This window comes from Hordeum vulgare, chromosome 4H (assembly GCF_904849725.1).
Source record: "Hordeum vulgare subsp. vulgare chromosome 4H, MorexV3_pseudomolecules_assembly, whole genome shotgun sequence".
Classification (NCBI taxonomy): domain Eukaryota; kingdom Viridiplantae; phylum Streptophyta; class Magnoliopsida; order Poales; family Poaceae; genus Hordeum; species Hordeum vulgare.
The window spans coordinates 516,478,060-516,500,708 of NC_058521.1; the positions used below are offsets into that span (position 1 = coordinate 516,478,060).

Genomic DNA, 22,649 nt, shown 5'->3' on the forward strand with positions numbered 1-22,649 from the left:
TCACCAACACAGTGCACACAGCACAGCACACAGCCGCTGGCGAGCGATTCCGCATTCCCGCCCGCCCTCGCTCCACCCTTCTCTTTTGCCATCCATCGCCAGGAGAGCATCCAAAGCGGCGGCCCTTTAATTTTAACCGCCCCCTCCCTCGCTCCCCCATTCCGATCTCATCTCCAAAGCATCCATCCCACCATCGCCTGACCTCCAACGTAACCTTCCCTACCAAAAGCCTCAAAACCCTAGCGCTCGCGTTCCCCTCGCTTCACTCGCCCACCAGCCGCCACCCATGGCGTCCGCGCCCATGTCCCCGGTGACGCCCGCGGGGGCCGAGCCCAGGCGCTCCACGCGCCTGCTCTCCAACACCAAACCGGCCGACGCCGGCGCGGAGGACGAGACGTCGCGCGGCGCCAAACGCCGGCGCAAGGCGCCCGGGAAGAGCGCCAAACGCGGAAGAGAGCGGCCAAGGGCAAGCAGAAGGAGCCGGAGGCGATGGAGGTGGACGACGCCGGCAGCGGAATCAACGGCGACATGTGCCCGGAGGGGGGCGACTCGGAGGAGATGAGGTTGATCCAGGAGGAGGAGGACGCCCTCGAAACGGAGGAGCAGGCCGATCATGGAGGCGAGGGGTCCGCGGAGACGCATGGCGCCAGGAAGAGGGTGGCCCCGCCGCGCGCCGAGAGGAGGCCGGACGCCTCGGCGGACCACTTCGTCGGCGAGCCTATCCCGGATGACATGGCCAGGCGACGCTGGCCGAGCCGCTACGCAACCAAGGTATATGGCGTCTATCTTCTCTTGTCAGCACATAGCTAAGGTGGCAGGCGCGCATCATCTTATTCTTTCATGCATGCGCTGGAAATCCCGACCGAGAACATTTCCTCTACTTTGAGCCGCAGGTTTCCGATTCGCACGCTAGGCGGTATGTCTCGTTTCTCTCTTGATGATCTCACCTTTGTTGTAAATGGGGTTAATTTTGCGCTGTTTTTAACATGTGAGCCGGATCTTCCATTTGTGCATATGCAGATCTAATGATCCGGAGGAGGAAATCGCTGCACGACGCCACTATACATCTGCTTGTGTGGATGACGCAATCTTCAAGCTCAATGATGATGTCTATGTGAAGGTGAACCATTTGCACTTAGTTGGTTCACTATATTTATTACTTGTACTGATTATTAATGTACTGCCATTATCTTCTTAGCTAGAAGGTTTGTACATGATTGCAGCGTATTAACATGATTAATACAGTTTGTGTTGCCATTTTGGCTAAGTTGATTGATGAAATGTTGTGCTTCTTTTGTTTCTGGCATGCTGTTAGCTTCCACATTCAATTTGTGACAACAAAATGCATTCACTCAGGATATTGTGCTATGTATATTAAAATTTGCATATAAACTAAATTTTGTTAGATGATGCATGGTGCGTGATTAAAGACGTGCATGTAATAAATCAACTTCTGAATTTATTGATTGTTGATTGTCAAGGTTCTAGGTTAGTACATTAGGACTACAAGTTTGTCTTCTCTGGTCCCTCTTGCATCATATATACCGAGAGGCCTTATCATTTACTCTTAAAGATTTTGTTAACCTTTTTCACGTGTTTGAATTCACTCTGTGGTCATGTGTTCTTAATTTACATCCTGATCCTTCTAGCTATTAAGTGGTTTCTTCCTGATTTCGCACCATACAACTCTCTTTTCTCGTGTTCATCCTTCATTTAAAATGTTTAAATTTATTGTCCCATATTAGTATGTGTGAATCTGATCTTTGTTTCTTCGAATTTTAAGAAATGTCATGTATAATGTTCAAGTTTTTTTTTTCGTTTGCATGAAGGGTATAGTTCAAAATAGTTTGTATGCTATCATTTTCTCTGCATTCGCCTTCTAACAAGCTCTGTTTTAACGAAGTTTTCTAATCATGCTATTGTTTTGAGTGACTGCAGGCTGGTCCGAATGAGGAAAACTACATTGGCCGGATTACAGAGTTTTTTGAAGGGACAGATAATGGATTATATTTCACATGCCGTTGGTTTTTCCGTGTGGAAGATACGGTATGTGTCATGGAGGTATTTTTTTCCTAAACAACAATTCAGCACCTGCCTAAGGCAAATTTGCAGGTTATCTCACAGGAGTTGCTGGATGTCCATGATCATAATCATGACCCAAAGCGTGTATTCCTTTCAGAGGATAAGAATGACAATGTCATTGAGTCTATAATTTCTAAAGTAAATATCATTTATGTTGATCCAAGTGTAAGTTATTTGTTCTTTCTTTCAAGCAAAAGAATTTTTACCACATAGTAGTTGTCATGCTACTACTGATCTTTTTGTTGTTATTTTGTGAAACATTTACAGAAGACACCTCAAGAAAGAGATCAGTTAATATCAAATTCTGATTTGTATTACGAAATGTCTGACTCGGTTGCATATTCAACATTTGAAACTATTCCAACAGGTAACCATCTCTGGAATTACTTAGATCTGTTGCAATCATAATATGTATACCACTTAGTTTATTTTTTATTACTTGTAACTTGTAAGCATCTTAAAAGATATATAGACTTGGATGGCGTGATCATGAACTTAGCTGAACTTGTACAGGACAGTACTGATTTAATACATCTCAATTAGTACAACTTGTACAGGACAGTATTGATAAACATTGTATACCATGAAAAATCATGTCATGTTTATTCTGTTGTAGAAAATGATGGTGCAACAGACAGTGAAGTAGCATCAGATATTTCCTGTGAAGAGGGGAAACCAGTGGCTGACCCTGCGGCATCATCTGGTGCACGAAGGGAAACAGCAACTCTGCTGGATCTTTACTCTTGATGTGGTGCCATGTCAACCGGGCTTTGCCTGGGTGCTGCATTGTCTGGCATAAATCTAAATACTGTACGTTTTGTGACTATGACGTCTTAATACTTTAGCTGACCCTGAAGGTATCATAACTGACAATCTTAATGTTGTTCTTGTGCAGAAATGGGCTGTGGACATGAATAAATATGCTTGTGAAAGTCTAAAGCATAACCATCCTAGCACCCAGGTACTAGTTGAAATTGGCAAAGTGCCACTGAGTTGCATTCCCTCTTTCATCAACTAACTTGTATAATGTTGCCTCTAATTGCAGGTACGAAATGAGAAGGCGGACGATTTTCTTGCCCTCCTCAAGCACTGGGATGCACTCTGCAAGAAGTATGTCGTCCACAGTAGCAACTATTCGGGCTCTGACCTGGCTCAGATGTCAAATGATGACAGAGATGATGAAAATGAACCGCTACCAAATGAACTATTTGAGGTAGAGAGGCTTGTTGGTATATGCTATGGCGACCCCAATAAAACCGGAAAACATGGCCTGTGCTTCAAGGTACTATAGACTTGATTGCTCAAATCACCTATTTGTGTAGTTTATGTAGTCTATTGTTTCCTTGCTTCTATTATTCTGCACTTGTTACTTAGAACTTTAGTTATACGATTTTTGTCTAAAGATAGGAATTATTTATATAGGTGCGATGGAAAACATATGATTCTAGTCATGACTCATGGGAGCTGATGGGGTCATAGTCCTAGGGTAGGGTCATAGGCCTGCCCTACATGTCCTACCCAACGACTACCCCACACAAGGGACAGGACCTTAAGTATGCCCCGACTGAATTAAGGTGCCCCCATCATCCAGTCGGTAACAGGCCCAGAATCATCCAGTCGGAGACTAACATTCGGAGAGCACCGGGCCTACCGACTGGATACACTCGGTACGTCGTAACCTCTCTGGAGGGAAACTGTTGTACGTTTCCGGGTGCATTTACTAGCATTTAGAGCATACGTTACATGTAACGTATGCATTCAATCGCCACTACTCCACCCTTGAATCAGAACCGTTGTGGAGGGCAGCGCACTCTATATAAGCCGCCCTCCCCCACTGGTAAAGGGGTTAGCAAATCTTTGTACTCCATATCACACTAGGTAACAAGCTCCGAGAGCACTGAGACGTAGGGCTGTTACCTCCACCGCAGAGGGGCCTGAACTCATACAACCTCGCCGTAGCTAGGACTCTACCCATCTCATTCGTACCCTATACATCTACTGTCAGGCTTATACCCACGACAGTTGGCGCCCACCGTGGGGCAGGCGTCTAAGCGACTTCCGGCGAGTTTGCGACTACTTCCTTTCGTCATGTCGTCCGGTGGAGGTTCGAGCATGGGTCACCAGATCCTCTTCGGCGCTCTCTCCTTCGTCGTCGACGATTCGGCGTGGCTTCGGGAGGCACCTCTCGACGTCGAGGCGCTTCCCCGTCGCGGGGCCACACACTTCCGTGTCGGCGCTTGCGGCGTTCTTCTTCTCCAACAATCAGCTCCATTGCCGGCTTGCACCTTCGTCACGCGCCGCAGCAAGCGATCTCGCAGTCCGCGTCTACAACGTTGGGTGCAGCATGCCCGAGCGCGTCAGTTCGCGTCCTCTCAAGTGGCGGTTCTGGAGTCTGTTGTGGTTGCCCCGCGTCCCAAGTGCTCGGGCTCGGTTCCGACTGAGCTCCCTTCCGAGTACGTGGGCCGCGGGCCTGCAACAGAAGTTCACATGGCCAACACCCATGAAGATCCCCATCAGGCCGGCCGGAACGAGCGCGAAGTCGGTGAAGCATCCGGTGCACGTCGTCCGCCTCGCCGTTCTGCCAGTCGGCACACCCGGCAGAGCAACGTAGAGTTGTTCCGCACACCTCTCCTCAACTTGGCTGCAGCAGCCAAGATCGTCGATTCCCTCCAGCCGACTGATTCAGAAGCAGGAAGAGGAATCGAGCAGATCCGTGCTCTGTTGCACACGGCACAGCAGCAGAATTCGGCATTCTCCCAGTCACACAATCGGATCCACAATAGTTCCGTCCATGCAAACACGCATCGGTCGGTTCACAACCCCGGCTCCTATCAGCACCACAGGGGAGGCAGTCGTTCCATGATCCGTGAAGATCGTCGCCGTTCGCGCACCCCTCCGCGGGGTGGGCCCTATGGGTCCCGACATCATGATGATCGGCGTTCGGTCGGCGACACTTACGACCCGAGACCCGACACAAGAGGGCGAATCGCCCAGCGAAGAGTCGACAGAGGTCGAGCCCACCGCGATGGCCACGACCTGGATCGTTCGAGTGGCAGCAGGACCATCGTGTCCGGCCCCGAGTGTTTTAGTCGAGCCATCCGCTCGGCTGACATCCCGCCCAACTTCCGATTGGCAGCGGGAATCGGTAAATTTACGGGGGAATCCAAGCCTGAAACATGGCTAGACGACTACCGAGTGGCAGTCCAGATCGGAGGAGGGGATGACCATGTCGCTATGAAGCACCTCCCTCTGATGCTCGACGGCTCGGCGCGAGCTTGGCTGAACCAGTTGGCCCCCTCAAGCATTTACAGTTGGGCAGATCTGGCCCGAGTGTTCATCAGGACCTTCGAAGGGACGTGCAAACGCCTTGCAGGCCTTGTGGAGCTTCAGCACTGTGTCCAGAAGTCGAATGAGCCCTTGCGTGACTTCATCTAGCGATGGACAACTCTCTACCACATGGTGGAGAACGTCACCGAGCATCAAGCAGTCTGCGCATTCAAGGCAGGCGTACGGTACAGAGAATTGTACCTAAAGTTCGGCCGGACGGGCGACATCTCCATGAGCAAGATGATGGAGATAGCAGCTCGTTATGCAAATGGCGAGGAAGAAGACCGCATCCGGAGCGGCAAACACAAGACAGTCGGCGATGCCGACGGAGGTAACACTCGGAAGCAGAAACAGAAAGTTCCACCCACTCCGCAGGCAGAAGCTGCAGTTGTGACCAGCGCCAAGTTCAAGGGCAAAGGGAAAGTGCAGTCTACCCCCAAGAAGAAGCCGTTCAACAATCCCATCCTGGATCAGCCTTGTCCAATTCACACGAAAATGGACGAAGAAGGCAATCCCATATACGCGAAGCATACCACTCGGCAGTGTCGACTCCTGATCCAGGGGTTCAGCGAAGGACAACCGAGTGAGAAGAATCCTGAACAAGATGAGGAGGATAAGGAGGATCCGTTCCCCCAAGTCCATGCAACCCTCGTGATTTTTGCTGACGTCGAAAGCAAGAGTCGTCTGAAATTGGTGAACAGAGAGGTCAACATGGCCGTTCCGACTGCTCCCAAGTTTCTGAAATGGTCTCAGACTGCGATCACCTTTGATCAGTCGGATCATCCAACGCATGTCCCCACTCCAGGAAGACAGGCTCTGATCGTCGACCCGGTGGTGGAAGGAGTCCGACTGCGCAAAGTCCTCATGGATGGCGGTAGCGGACTGAACATCATGTACGCCGACACCCTCAAGGGAATGGGCATTCCGATGTCCAGACTCAGCGAGAGCAATATGCAGTTCCACGGAGTCGTCGCCGGGCGGAAGGCCAAGTCACTCGGTCAGATCGCGTTAGACGTCACTTTCAGCTCCGACAAAAACTTTCGCAAGGAGAAGCTCACATTCGAGGTGGTGGATTTCCAGAGCGCTTACCATGCAATTCTGGGCCGCCCGGCGTACGTGAGTTTCATGGCACGCCCGTGCTATGTGTACTTGAAGTTGAAGATGCCAGGTCCAAAAGGCGTTATCACCATCACCGGCAATCGTCAGCGAGTCGGGGAGTGTCTGCAAGAGGGATCAAGGATCGCCGACCAGCAGATGGCTGTACTTGAGCTCGAAGAATACAAGAAGATAGTCGACCCTGCCGACTTAATGCGCTCAAAGAAGCCAGCTTCTGAGTCCGCGTTCCAGTCGGCGGGAGAAACTAAGAAGGTCAGCATCCACCCGACGGACGAGTCTGCCGCCCCGCAAACATCTCCACCACCCTCGATCCTAAATAGGAAGCCGAGCTCACCCAATTCCTCCGTGAGAACTGGGACATCTTCGCATGGAAACCTTCTGACATGCCGGGTGTACCCAGGGAGTTGGCTGAGCACCGACTGCATGTGGATCCCGTCGCTCGGCCCGTCCGAGAGCGCCTGCGTCGGTCCGCCGCGCACAAGAGGAAGGCAATCGGAGAAGAGGTGGCCAAGCTGCTGGCTGCCAACTTCATTCGCGAGGTTCACCACTCCGAGTGGCTCGCCAATGTCGTCATGGTGCCCAAGAAGGACAAGTCACTCCGAATGTGCATTGACTTCAAGCACCTCAATAAGGTCTGCCCGAAAGACCATTTTCCGCTCCCCGCATAGATCAAATTGTCGATTCGTCTGCGGGATGCGAGCGTTTGTCATTCCTTGATGCCTACTCGGGTTATCATCAGATCCGTCTGTATGGTCCCGATGAGTTGAAAACAGCCTTCATCACCCCGTTTGGGTGCTTCTACTACATCACTATGCCTTTCGGTCTGAAGAATGCAGGAGCTACCTTTATGCGCATGATCCAAAAATGTCTCCTCGACCAGATCGGTCGCAATGTGGAGGCATACATGGATGATATCGTAGTTAAGTCGTGCAAAGGTTCCGACCTGCTGACTGACTTGGCAGAAACATTCGCCAACCTTCGTAGGTACGATATCAAGCTAAACCCAGCCAAGTGTTCATTCGGTGTTCCCAGCGGAAAGTTACTCGGTTTTTTCGTTTCCGAACGAGGGATCGATGTTAACCCCGAAAAGATCGGGACCATCGTCCGAATGGATAGGCCGGTCAGAATACACGATGTTCAACGGCTCACAGGTTGCCTAGCGGCTTTGAGCAGGTTCATCAGTCGACTCGGTGAAAAAGCACTTCCTCTGTACCGACTCATGAAGAAGTCAGATACCTTCGAGTGGACAGACGAAGCCCAAGTCGCATTCCACGACCTCAAAGTCCTACTTTCCACCCAGCCGGTTCTTACCGCTCTGCTCAGTAAAGAGCCCCTTCTTCTATATATCGCGGCTACAAATCAAGTCGTCAGTACTGTTCTTACAGTCGAGCGAGAAGAAGAAGGCAAAGCATACAAAGTTCAACGGCCAGTGTACTACGTCTCCGAACTCCTCACCCCTTCCAAGCAGAGGTATCCCCATTATCAGAAGCTTATCTATGGGATCTATATGACTGCGAAGAAAGTGGCCCATTATTTCCAAGACCACTCGGTATCTGTCGTTTCTGATGCTCCTTTGTCGGAAATTCTCCACAATCGAGACGCGTCAGGCCGAGTGGCGAAGTGGGCAATGGAGATGTTGTACTGTGACATCAAGTTCGAGGCCAAGAAAGCTATTAAGTCTCAAGCCCTGGCTGACTTTATAGCAGAATGGGTAGAACAACAGCAACCGACTCACATCTACTCGGCTCATTGGACAATGTTCTTCGATGGGTCTAAGATGTTGAATGGATCCGGCGCTGGTGTTGTGATCATATCACCCAAAGCCGACAAGCTCAAGTACATGCTCCAGATACACTTTGATTCCTCCAACAATGAGGCGGAGTATAAAGCTCTCCTCTACGGATTGCGCATGGCCATCTCACTCGGCGTCCGTCGCCTGATGGTCTACGGCGATTCGGATTTGGTGGTCAATCAAGTGATGAAAGAGTGGGACGTAAGGAACCCCACCATGACAGTGTACTGCAATGCAGTGAGGAAGCTGGAGAAGAAGTTTGAAGGTCTGGAGCTCCATCATGTTCCGAGACTGAAGAACCAAGCAGCTGATGAGTTGGCGAAACTCGGATCCACTCGGAGACCAGTCCCGAGTGACGTCTGCCTCGAGCACCTCCATCTTCCCTTAGTCAAAGAAGATCCCTTCACGGAAGAACCAGTACAACCCAAGAGCGCAACAGATCCGACTGAAGTCGATGTACCTGCGGTGGTTGATCTGGTCACGGAGATTGTGGTAGTCATTCCCGATTGGACTGTGCCGATCATGGCATATATCCTGAGACAAGAACTTCCAGAAGATGAAGTCCAAGCCCGGCAAATAGTTCGCAGGTCGAAGGCATTCACTGTCATTGACGGTCAATTGTACAAGGAGAGTGTTTCAGGCGTCCTCCAACGTTGCGTTTCCCCAGAGGAAGGACAGTTGATCCTAGAGGATATCCACTCGGGAACCTGCGGCCATCACGCTTCTTCGAGAGCAATCATCGCCAAGGCGTTCAGAGCTGGATTCTTCTGGCTGCCTGCTAACGAGATGGCCAAAGCTATGATCGACCGATGTGAAGGCTGTCAGTTCTACTCAAACAAGTCCCACAAGCCAACATCTGCTCTAAAGACAATCCCACTTGTGTGGCCATTTGCAGTTTGGGGATTAGACACAGTCGGACCATTCAAGACAGGCCAAGGAGGCTACACACATCTGTTGGTGGCAGTCGACAAGTTTACAAAATGGATAGAAGCCAAGCCCATCAAGAAGCTCGACGCCTCCACAGCCGTTAAGTTTGTCAGGGACATCATCTCCAGATTCGGAGTGCCTCACAGCATAATCACGGACAATGGGACAAACTTCGACTCGGACAGATTCAAAGGTTTCTGTGCGAGTCAGGGTATTCGAGTGGATTTTGCTTCCGTAGCACATCCGCAATCCAATGGACAAGCTGAGCATGCGAATGGACTTATCCTTCAAGGTTTGAAGCCTCGACTCTTGCGAGAGGTAGGACATGCTGCCGGTGCATGGGTCACCGAGTTACCTTCAGTACTTTGGGGCCTCCGCACCACTCCAAACCGATCAACGGGGCGGTCGTCGCTCTTCCTCGTCTATGGAGCAGAAGCGGTCCTTCCGAGTGACTTGCTTCACAATGCCCCGCGAGTCGAACTCTTCTCCGAAGCCGAAGCGGAACAAGCAAGGCAAGATGGAGTCGATCTTCTGGAGGAGGAACGCGAGATGGCACTCACTCGTTCAACAATTTACCAACAAGATCTGCGACGCTTTCATGCACGTCATGTCAGGAGCCGCACGTTCCAAGCAGGCGATTTAGTGCTCCGAGTGGATCAGCAAAGACCTCACAAGTTGGCTCCGGCCTGGGAGGGGCCTTTCATCGTCTCCAAGGTGCTGAACAACGGAGCATATAGTCTATACAACATTCAGAGGGAGACAGACGAGCCGCGCTCATGGATCGGGGATCTCCTCAAGCGTTTTTATACGTGATCGTCGACTGAAGCAGTGTAACGAACAAGTTTGAAGAAATAATATACAGCAGATTCAGTTTTTTGCAGATTCAGAGTTCTTCCCCGGTTGTAGACTATGGTCACACACACAAAAAAAACTTAGCTGCAATCCTGCATCGCCTAAGTACTAACTTCCTCCGAGTGTGCACTATACGTCGCACTCGGGGACTTAGCTGTGATCAAGAATCACCTAAGTACGAACCTTCTCCGAGTGTACACTATACGTCGCACTCGGGGACTTAGCTGCGATCCTGCATCGCCTAAGTACTAACTTCCTTCGAGTGTGCACTATACGTCGCACTCGGGGACTTAGCCGCGATCCTGCATCGCCTAAGTACTCACTTCCTCCGAGTGTGCACTATATGTCACACTCGGGGACTTAGCTGCAATCCTGAATCGCCTAAGTATTAACCTCCTCCGAGTGTGCACTATACGTCACACTCGGGGACTTAGCTGCGATCCTGAATCGCCTAAGTACTAACCTCCTCCGAGTGTACACTATACGTCGCACTCGGGGACTTAGCTGTGATCCTACATCGCCTAAGTACTAACTTCCTTTGAGTGTGCACTATACGTCGCACTCGGGGACTTAGCCGCGATCCTGCATCACCTAAGTACTCACTTCCTCCGAGTGTGCACTATATGTCACACTCGGGGACTTAGCTGCGATCCTGAATCGCCTAAGTATTAACCTCCTCCGAGTGTGCACTATACGTCACACTCGGGGACTTAGCTGCGATCCTGAATCGCGTAAGTACTAACCTCCTCCGAGTGTGCACTATACGTCACACTCGGGGACTTAGCCGCGATCCTGAATCGCCTAAGTACTAACCTCCTCCGAGTGTGCACTATACGTCGCACTCGGGGACTTAGCCGCGATCCTGCATCGCCTAAGTACTCACTTCCTCCGAGTGTGCACTATATGTCACACTCGGGGACTTAGCTGCGATTCTGAATCGCCTAAGTATTAACCTCCTCCAAGTGTGCACTATACGTCACACTCGGGGACTTAGCTGCGATCCTGAATCGCCTAAGTACTAACCTCCTCCGAGTGTGCACTATACGTCACACTCGGGGACTTAGCTGCGATCCTGAATCGCCTAAGTACTAACCTCCTCCGAGTGTGCACTATACGTCACACTCGGGGACTTAGCTGCGATCCTGAATCGCCTAAGTACTAACCTCCTCCGAGTGTGCACTATACGTCGCACTCGGGGACTTAGCCGCGATCCTGCATCGCCTAAGTACTCACTTCCTCCGAGTGTGCACTATATGTCACACTCGGGGACTTAGCTGTGATCAAGAATCACCTAAGTAATAACTTCCTTCGAGTGTGCACTATACGTCGCACTCGGGGACTTAGCCGCAATCCTGAATCGCCTAAGTAATAACTTCCTCCGATTGTGTACTGTACGTCACACTCGAAGACTTAGCTGTGATCAAGAATCACCTAAGTACTAACTTCCTTTGAGTGTGCACTATACGTCGCATTCGGGGACTTAGCTGTGATCACGAATCACCTAAGTAATAACTCCCTCTGAGTGTGCACTATACGTCGCACTCGGGGACTTAGCTGCGATCCTGAATCGCCTAAGTATTAACCTCCTCCGAGTGTGCACTATACGTCGCACTCGGAGACTTAGCTGTGATCAAGAATCACCTAAGTAATAACTTCCTCCGAGTGTGAACTATACGTGACACTCGGGGACTTAGCTGCGATCCTGAATCGCCTAAGTCTTAATCTCCTCCGAGTATGAACTACAAGTCGCACTCGGGGACTTAGACGTGACCAAGAATCACCTAAGTCTTAATCTTCTCCGAGTACGCACTAAGTGTTGCACTCGGAACAACATTTCAACAAAAGACTAAATGTTTTCATTCCGACAACATAAGTTCATAAACGATAGCTGACTCAGTGCGGATCAAGATTACCCGCACCGATTTAAAAGTATGACGGCCAACAGAAGTGGCCAGAGTATCTTACAGGTAAACACTCGGCATACCGAGGTTAAAGTTTGATCACGCGTCAGCTGGGCCGGCCTCAGGACTGGAGGGCTCCACAAAAGTGTCCAAGTCGATTCCATCAGCGATGCGGGTAGCAGTCTCAAGGAACGTCTCCATGAAGTCTTCAAATCGAAGCTTCTTCGTGTTGGCGACCTTCAATGCTTTCAGCTTATCTTCCCGCACCTCCTTGCAATGGACTTGGACCAAGGACAGCGCAACGTCAGGACCGCAACGCGCTGCCGATTTCTTCCAGGATTGCACTCGGTCCGGAATCTCCTCCAGTCGCCCCAACAGAGTCTCCATCTCCTGCCGCGACTCGTCTTCCGGCCAAAGCTCCTTCTCAATGCGGCCGATGACTTCTCTCAGTCGGCTGATGAAAGGACCCACTTTGCCTACGCGGATATGCGCCCGGAGCAGATCCCGGTTGGCGTCCTTGCCGAGTGGCACATTGTCCTTCATGGACCGCTCCACAGCCGCCGCTTCAGCTTCGGCGTCACCACAAAAATCTGCACCAAACAAGCAAACAGACAGTAAAAACCGAGTGTTCGTCACACGGTACAACCACTCGACAAAGCATAAGACTTACCAGCCAGACGAGTCATCATCTGGACAGCCCAGTCGTTGACATACTTCTCCTGAGCTGTCCATCGTTTGTTCCGAACAGCCATTTGATTGTGCAGTTCAGTCCTCTGTTTCTTCAGTCTCTCCACCTCCGCCACCAACACCCTGTTTGCCTCCAGCGCCTCCTCCAAGGACTTCTCTCGAACTTCCAGCGCGTCCTTCATGCCGGCCATGGCGAGCATTGCAGCTTCCAGTTCACCAGCATACTGGTTCCTCTCCGCTCTCAAGACTTCATAAGCAGTTCCCATTTCACAAGTTTTCTGCACCAAGAAACAAAGGGTAATCAGCAAGTTTATCAGTTCACAGGCTAAGTTCTTCAGACCCCTGCCGACGCAAGCAGTCGACAGCGGTCTCGGGGACTACACCCAGTGGGTTCACTAAGAGTGACCCCACTGGCATGCACCTCAAGCAGGCCGCCCTATTGAGATGCATGTTTTCACCTACGCCTCAAGGGCTAATACTACTCCACCTGCGTGCAACCTACTCTCGGAGACTCTTACCGCAAGAGCGCTCCGACTGCAATAAGTACTCGCACTCGGAAATCTTGTCTACGGACACAACCAAACTAAAGACCAAATGTATAAAGACAACTGTCAGTGCAAGCACTCGACAGAAGTCTCGGGGACTACACCCACTGGGTTCACTCGGAGTGAACCCATTGCAAACAACAGACAACACCCAGTGGGTTACAGAAGAAAAGTAAGTACTTACTAGACTACTTACTCGGATGTCATCGCGTAGCTCCAAGCTCCGCCGGTACAAAGCCGCAACGGAGTCATAAGCCCTCTTGGCCTCTCCGGCCATCAGCTCCGCCTGGATCATGGCCCCCTTGGCCGCTCCCACCTGCTCCTCTGGGACACACCGAATGCTGAATTCAGCATTCGACGAACCGGGAATCGTGGGAAGTTCTTGGGGCATCCCAAGGTTCGCCCCAGTAGGTTCCTCACCCACCGGCACCGGTTCAGTCGGTGGAGGCACTTCGGTCGGTGGAGCGTCGGCGGTAGGGGCGGCAGCAGGAGGAGCAGCCTCAGGGACAGGCTCCATGACAGGCTCCACGGCCGGGTCGGCTCTCCCCTGGTCGTCCCCGTCCAGACAAGTCGCCCCTGACAAGCCGAATAACACGGCGCCTCAGAAAAAGAAAAGGATGGCGCAGTCTATAGGAATAAAATACCCGACTCTCCCACAACATACCTGGCTGGGACGAAACGACGTTGTCCGTGTCCATGGGGTCGTCGCCTTGGCGGGCTGGCGAGGTCGCAGAAGTGGCAACCCTGTCGAGTGAAGTCCATTCGACTTGTAAAGCAGGAGTTCACTCGGTCAACAAAAAGAGCCGAAAGATAGATTCACTTACGTGGAGGTGACGGGGATGGCCATCCTCATCCACGGCAGAGCCTTTCGAGGTTTGGGCCCACTCGGCTTGGGCGCCCTGGAGGACTGGCCTGCAAGTTCAGCGGCTGCGTCCCTGGCCCTCTTGGTGCCTCGAACACTCGGTACCGCCAGGGCAGGAGGCGGAGCACTCGACGACGCAGGAGGAGCTGAAGGGACGGCAGGCTCATGCCGGTGCTTGCTCCGATGCTCTGGCCGCGGAGGTGGCGAGTCTGGCTCTTCGTCCTCTTCTTCTTCCTCGTTGTTTTCCTCCTCCGACTCCCCGCTGTCGGAGACGTATTCGGCGCTCTCCACGCTCCCCTCCTGGCTGCCGTCTTCCTCCTCCTCCTCCGGATTCCCGTTCGAGACGGGGGAGGACCAGTTGGTCCACTCCTGCATGAGGTTCAGTCGGAAACGTTAAGCATCACACGGAGATATAAATAAACGACTGGAATCAAGACAGTTCAATGCACTCGGCTAATGCTACTCACCTGATTCGGTGGAGGGTTGTCCGCGCTGTAAGGCGTCACTCGGCGGGCTCCTTTGGGGTTCTCACAGGGACCCGTGATTTGGAGCACCCACGAGGTCACCTTCTCCTCGATTATGCCCTCCACGTTGGTCCGAGTGGAATCCTCGGGCCCTGTGTAGTGCCACATAGCGTGGTCGCGGGCCTGCAGAGGCTGGATTCGCTGACCGATGAAGACTTCCAGCAGGTCAATACCGGTGACCCCCTTCCTGACAACATCCACGAGCGCCTCGACCAAAGGCTGGATGTCGTTCTTCTCGGCTTTCGAGAGGGCGAGTTGTTTGGGCGGAGCATGACGGTCTAGACTAAACGGAGGCAGCCCAGTCGACGCATTCGGACAGGCTATGTCCTGGCAGTAGAACCACGTCGACTGCCAGTTCCTAACCGACTCGCTCAACTGGAGAGCAGGGTAGCTGCTCCGACTCTTCTTCTGAAACCCTAAACCCCCGCAGAGCTGGAGGAGATGCGTCTTGTCATCCGACTGACTAAGACGTTTGATGGTTTGAGAGCGGGCGGAGAAGATATGTTTGAATAAACCCCAATGGGGGGGGCAACCGATAAAGCACTCGCACAAAACAATGAAGGCAGAAAGGTGGGCGATGGCATTCGGGGGGAAGTGATGGAGTTGAGCACCAAAATGATTCATGATGCCTTTGAAGAAGGGATGCGGGGGCAGAGAAAAACCTCTGTGAACATGGCTGAGGAGCAAGACGCGCTCCCCCTCCCGTGGCGCCGGCTCGACCTCGTCGTCCGCCGGCAGCCTCCAGGACTTATGCACGAGCAGGCCGTGCTCTACCAGCTCCAGCAGGTCCCCCTCCGTCACCGTGGATGGGAGAAAGTCTCCCTGGATCCACCCCGCCGGCAACGGCCGCTGCCGCCGCTGAGCAGCCGCCGCCTTGTTCTTCTTCTTCCTCGCCTCCATCTTGTTGGTCTGACCTTTGGTCATGGCGGCGACGGCGAGCCCTCGAGAAGGAAGGGAAGAGAAGGGTGTATGAGCGCAGGAGGTGGCGAGGAAGACGGAGCAGGCAAGAGCAAAGGATTCGGCGAGCGTAACCGAAGGGTCTCGTCGCCCAGAGTTAAATAGAGCACCGACTGGGTCGCTGGCGAGCGGGCCCGGAATCTTATCTGCCCAACCAGCCGCGGCGATATCAGCGGAGGAGTTGAAGGCGCGAGGAACGAGGAGTCAAGCGCTACTCGAGCGCGCTGACGTCGTCCCCGCTAAGCGCGCGGAACCCGAAATTTGAGATCCCGGAAAATCCGCCACTGTCAGTTGACCGGTCGCATCAAAAGATGCCGCGAAAGCACTCGGTTCCCGACAGTCTGTTTCGCAAAACACCTCCACTCGGATCATTGGTCAGGAGAGATAAAATGGATAGAGGCAAGCAACGCCCAAGCCGAACCTAGTCCAGTCGGATCTGAACCTCGAGCACTGCTTCGACGTTTCAACCCCAATCCATTCGGGGACTAATGATGGGGTCATAGTCCTAGGGTAGGGTCATAGGCCTGCCCTACATGTCCTACCCAAGGACTACCCCACACAAGGTACAAGACCTTAAGTATGCCCCGACTGAATTAAGGTGCCCCCATCATCCAGTCGGCAACAGGCCCAGAATCATCCAGTCGGAGACTAACATTCGGAGAGCACCGGGCCTACCGACTGGATACACTCGGTACGTCGTAACCTCTCTGGAGGGAAACTGCTGTACGTTTCCGGGTGCATTTACTAGCATTTAGAGCATACGTTACCTGTAACGTATGCATTCAATCGCCACTACTCCACCCTTGAATCAGAACCGTTGTGGAGGGCAGCGCACTCTATATAAGCCGCCCTCCCCCACTGGTAAAGGGGTTAGCAAATCTTTGTACTCCATATCACACTAGGTAACAAGCTCCGAGAGCACTGAGACGTAGGGCTGTTACCTCCACCGCAGAGGGTCCTGAACTCATACAACCTCGCCGTAGCTAGGACTCTGCCCATCTCATTCGTACCCTACACATCTACTGTCAGGCTTATACCCACGACAGGAGCCAATTGGTGGCCTTTGGTTGGTATCTTTCCCATTACATTTATCTTCACATATTTTCTTCAATAGTGCCTTATCCTTGTTCGCATTTCAGCGATTCCCCTGAGTGTATTAAAGAATTTGTCCAGCATGGACATAAGGAATCTATTTTACCCTTGCCTGTAAGTAAATTCCTCCTTGTTCCTTTTGGGTTAGTTTTCTTGTGATTTCTAATTTGTTATTTTCCAAAGGGCTCTGTTGATGTTATCTGTGGGGGTCCTCCCTGCCAAGGCATCAGTGGATTGAACAGATTCAGGAATTACGATGAGCTGCTAGAGGACGAAAGAAACAAGCAGTTGGTTGTCTTTATGGATATTGTCAACTATCTGCGACCTAAATATGTTCTGATGGAGAATGTCGTAGACATTTTGAAATTTGCACATGGGTTCCTGGGGCGATATGCGCTTAGTCGTCTTGTCTCTATGAATTACCAAGCTAGGATTGGATTGATGGTTGCAGGATGTTACGGGTTACCTCAGTTTAGGATGCGGGCCTTTTTGTGGGGAGCTCTTCCTTCTGGGGTTTGTCTCTTTTCTGTATTTTTTTTTACCTTGTGACACTACTGCTCAATAAGAAGGTACACTTGGCAATGTAGGTTCTTCCAAAATTCCCACTTCCGACTCATGATGTTGTTAAACGAGGAGTGGTGCCAAATGCATTTTCGGTATGAAAATACATCACTGTACACCATGATTTTGTTATCATTGTTCTCAAACACTATTTTTGTTATTATTTTATCTTATGAAATTGATGTTCTGTCCTCAGCAATGCCTTGTTGCATATGATGAAACCGAAGACAAACATTTAAAGAAAGCTCTTGCCCTTCAAGATGCGCTCTCTGATTTACCAAAGGTTGGCATTGATCTTTTTAGTCTATTCATTTATTTCTAGAATACTGCTTGATGAATTGTAATATTTTATACAGGTTCAAAACTATCAACCTATTGATGTCATGGAAAATCGTATTAACCCCAAAACCGAGTTCCGACGCTATATCCGGCTCAGCCGTGAAGGTGTGACCTGCTGAGTTTATTTTTCAATGAAATCTATTTTCATTTGTTATGTCTTTTGCCTTTGCATATATAGAGGCACACTTCTTTTCTTCTGTTTCTAATAATTGGTTGGCTCAATGATGTCCCCTTGCCATAGTTTCCACGATTTTAATGTTTGTGTATGATTTCATGAATGTATCACTGTTTTAATTTATTTATTTCTGTCATTTATCTGAAGAGATGACGGATTGCTCATTTGGAGATGCTTCTCCTGGTCCTAAGGCATGTCAACTGTTTGATCATCAACCGTTAGAGTTGAGCAATGATGATTATCAAAGAGTGAAGCAGATTCCTTTTAGAAAGGCAAGCTAGTGCTGATCAGTCTCATGTTCTTTCTCTTGTTGCCTTATCCTTCTTTTTCTTACCAATTATTCTATTCCAGGGGGCCAACTTCCGTGATTTGAAGGGTATCCAGGTTGGGGAAAATAACATTGTTGAGTTTAATCCAGACATTCCTCGTGTATTTCTGCCTTCTGGAAAACCTTTGGTACTTGAATCTTTTGTAGACTAGTTTCATCAACTGTAATGCTTGTATAATTTTAATAACACTTGTTATGTTGCTTTGCAGACCATTCGGTCGCCTTTGGTGGGATGAAACCGTTTCAACCGTTGTCACGAGAGCTGAGCCTCACAACCAGGTAACCTACTAACAAATTTCTGTTTTTTTATGATGTTGTAACTTGCCGATTGCCTTTATTATGATTGAACATGGGTGGTTTTCTGCAGATTATTTTGCATCCCAACCAGCACCGGGTTCTGACCATCCGAGAAAACGCAAGGTTACAAGGCTTTCCAGACTATTACAGGCTCTTTGGCCCTATAAAGCAGAAGTAAGTTGATCAGTAGTGCATTGAAAGGGAACATAACTGTTTTTTGTTTTTGTGAGGCCAGTAGCTCTGAATCTCTGGACCGTCTTTTAGTATGAAGCTGATTTGTGTGTTCTGTGCATGTTTTATGCTGATATATTCAGGTGGGCAATGCGGTTGCTGTTCCCGTTGCTCGAGCTCTGGGATATTCCTTTGGACAGGCATATCGTGGTCAACTGGTCGGAGAGAAGCCCCTGTTCAGACTGCCTGAGAATTCTGGCTGTATGGGTCAAGCAGCAGCCACATGATTTTCTGTAGGAGTAGTGGATTCAGAATAGTTATTTGACCTGCTGTTGATTTGTGTCATATACTTGCGTTGTGTGAACTGTCCAAACTGTTGTTTATCATGGAATTGAGTTGCCCAACCTTTGAAACGTTTGTAACTTAAACTAAGTCCACTTTCCCATTGTGAACCTATCTATTCCTTCAAATTCAGATATTCAGAGGAAATTCAGATATTCAGTGTGTTGTGTATGTATTTTGCACTTCTGCTAGATCATAACTCTTCCAGAGGCAAAGGAAAGCTATTGTAGAAATGGGACATATTCTTGCATACTCTTCTTTGATATAAATGGCTGAACTTCAAAATACCCGTGAACCTATAATAATTGTATATCTACTGTGTTTTAAAATTCGAGATATTCATCAAGATTTGAACATATTGCGTCCACGGAAGCACTTGTCCTCTACATTTTTCACTAATGGTGTTTTTTCTATGTAGCTGTTTATGACACTTCTGAATGACATGTGGCTGCAGTACCAGGGGACCTTGCTCTGCACACTCGCTCAATATGTTTAATGAAATATAATTTGTTCTCTGTATTATGTGAGTAACATGTTTGCCTGAACGTGTTCATGTCCACAACTCCACATTTTATCATTTTATATGTTACATACCTACATGCAGGTGCAGATGTAAAATTTACTAACTCCTGAACCCTTTCCCTGCATGTAGGTATGTAAAATTTTATATGTTACATACCTACATCCGGTGCACAATCGATTCGCTCATCCATGAACAAGAATGTGGCTGTCAGGCCTAAACCCGACGGTCTGAATCACTGAATTTCTCTGAAAAAGCCTGCTGTAACTGAAGCTGCAGCTCAGCTTGATTTTACGGCTTGGTGCCGAGCTAGTCAATCTCTCCCGTCCGTGACGCATCCAACGGCTGACAACGAACTTAATATTTTCAGCACTGTTCACCATCCGGCAAATCACCTTTCTTTATAGGAAAATACCCAATGGTTCCTGGGACATATGTCCCTGGAATCTCACCATCCATCTGCGACCAAGTTACTAGTATAGTTTGATTTTTGTTTGTATTGTTTATTTGTATGTAGCAGTCCCGGACGTACTACAACATGCTTTCGACCTGTACCCTAGCTAGGCCCCACTAGCGCATTGAACCACCGACAGCTGCCTCCGTACTGCAAACTGTCCTCCATTTGCTACATGCTACATGCTACACACGTTACTGTTCTATAGCAATTGTTTACAAGTTCTAACAAATTTCGTTAAGTACATGCCCTTATGTTAGGGCATAGTTTATGCCTAAGTAATTTTAGTGATTGATGACAGTACCGCAAAGGACTAATCGTGTGTGTTAAGATTTCAGATAACACATGTCAACGGCACAAGACGACTCGCCCCCTCTTTCCATTGAACAGAAGCACGGTGTACTCTACGATTCTCATTCTTTGAGTCATAGGAATGCCGTACTATTAAGAGGGGACCCGTAGTGGAAAGGTTGGATGGAATCAATTTTGCACGCACACACTTTATCTCCTTTCCCCTTACCTGCAACTTTGTAGTGGCTCCCGCCTCTGTGTTTATCTCATCTAAGCAAATGGTCCCTCAGCGGTAGTACCGCTGTGCCTAGCGGTAGTACCGCTGGGCCTGGCGGTAGTACCGCTGGCCCTGGCGGTAGTACCGCCCCTGGTCAGCGGTAGTACCGCCCCTGGTCAGCGGTAGTACCGCTCGAGGAGCTTAGTACCGCCTTCCTAGCGGTTGTACTTCGACGGACCTTTTTGCGAAGACTTTCTTCGCGGTGGTTGGCCCGGTAGTGTTTATGCACTATCATGGGCCCAGCGGTAGTACCGCTGCTGCCAGCGGTAGTACCGCTAGGCTCGGGCTGTGAGTGGGAAAACGGTTGGATTCCCCCGCCCCACTATATAAGGGGTTCTTCTTGCTGTGGAACCCTACCTTTGACCCTCCCAAGCTCCATTGTTGCTCCCTAAGCTCAAAAGTGCCCGATCTCTCTCCCTAGCCAATCAAACTTGTTGATTCTTTAGGGATTAGTTGAGAAGGCCTAGATCTACACTTCCACCAAGAGAAAAGTTGATTCCCCCACCAACCCCTTGCTGATCTTGTTACTCTTGGGTGTTTGAGCATCCTAGACGGTTGAGGTCACCTCGGAGCCACATTCCATTGTGGTGAAGCTTCGTGGTCTTGTTGGGAGCCTCCAAGCTTTGTGCGGAGTTTGCCCCAACCTTGTTTGTAAAGGTTCGGTCGCCGCCTTCAAGGGCACCTATAGTGGAATCACGGTACCTTGCATCGTGTGAGGGCGTGAGGAGAATACAGTGGCCCTAGTGGCTTATTGGGGAGCATTGTGCCTCCACACCGCTCCAACGGAGACGTACTTCCTGTCAAAGGGAAGGAACTTCGGTAACACATCCTCGTCTTCATTGGCTCCACTTGTGGTTATCTCTAACCTTTACTTCATGTATGCTTATGTTGTTGTCTATCTCTTACTTGTCTTAGTAGTTCTTGTTGTTAGCTTCATATAGGTTCACCCCGTTGTTGCTATTTTTGTGAACCCGTATGTTGCTTACCCTAACTTGCTAAGATTAATTAAAAAAGTGGTCGTTGCCTATTCACCCCCCCCTCTAGTCAACCATATCGATCGTTTCAATTGGTATCAGAGCCACGTCTCTTTATTAAGGGTTTAACCACCCGAAGAGTATGGAAGATGATGAGGGAGTTCCCCGTGCACAAACCGAGGGCATGGACTTGACTTCGATCACAAGGGACGACTTGAATACGGCTATGGCCACACTCAAGACGTCCATGACGAACGAGGTCAAGACCATGCTTAAAGAGTTAATTGAGGGAATTAAAAACTCTCCCGAACCGGCATTGGTGGTTAAACCCACCACCACGGATTCGGAGGCCAATTCCGTCAGGGAAACGGCTAAAGGTATGCAACCTTCCCATCCTCTCGAAAATGATGGGAATGGGACGTATGCATCTGTTCCACCACCCTTAGTCTATGGAGGACCGGTTCCCACACCGCGTCTTAATCCTGTTGGTCCTCCTCCTAAGCTTGTAAAAGGTGATTTTGCTAACTGGGTATTTTCTATTAAGTCTCATTTGAATCACAACTCAACAAATTTGTGGAGAATCATCGAGCAAGGATATTATCCCCATGATCCAAGCAACCTCACTCCAAGAGAAGATGCGGACAATCAATACAATCACTCTGCTTTGTTTATTCTCCAGTCCGCAGTGCCACCTGAAGATATTCCTCACTTGTGTCCCTTCACTTTGGCCAAGGACTCTTGGGAGCACATTATGGTGTTGTACAAGGGAAGCTCAAGCATTCAACGGTCCAACTATGAAGTCATACTTGATAAGGCCGATGAGTTTGTGATGAAGGAAGACGAGGACCCTCGTGATCTCTATCGGAGGGTGACTGCTATTGCTGTGGCACTCAAGGACCATGGGAGCAAGGATGTGGATGATACATGGGTCAAGCGCAAGTTTCTCAAAGCCATCATGCCTTTCAATAAAGCCATGTTATCTGTCATTCGTCAGTGACCAGACTTCCACTCCTTGTCTTCCAGTGAGGTGTTGGATGAATTCATTGCAATGTCAATCATGAACGACACAGCTGACAATGCACTTGCTCGTGTTCGCTCAAAGACAACTTCACCCAACCTGGCGTTAAAGGCAAAAGCAACGTTTGAAGAAGAAGAAGAGGATGAGGAAGAGGAGAGCTGCCCTGAAGACACGAAGTATGCCTATCATGAGCACATGGCTCTTGCGTCAAGGCAATTCTGGGGCAACAAGAGGAACT

At 49.9% G+C, this 22,649-nt stretch overlaps 1 pseudogene; it reads left to right on the forward strand.

The window, feature by feature from the left end:
- The first annotated feature begins 286 nt into the window (after window positions 1-286).
- Window positions 287-19,005, forward strand: LOC123450680 (annotated as a pseudogene).
- The last annotated feature ends 3,644 nt before the right edge of the window (window positions 19,006-22,649 follow it).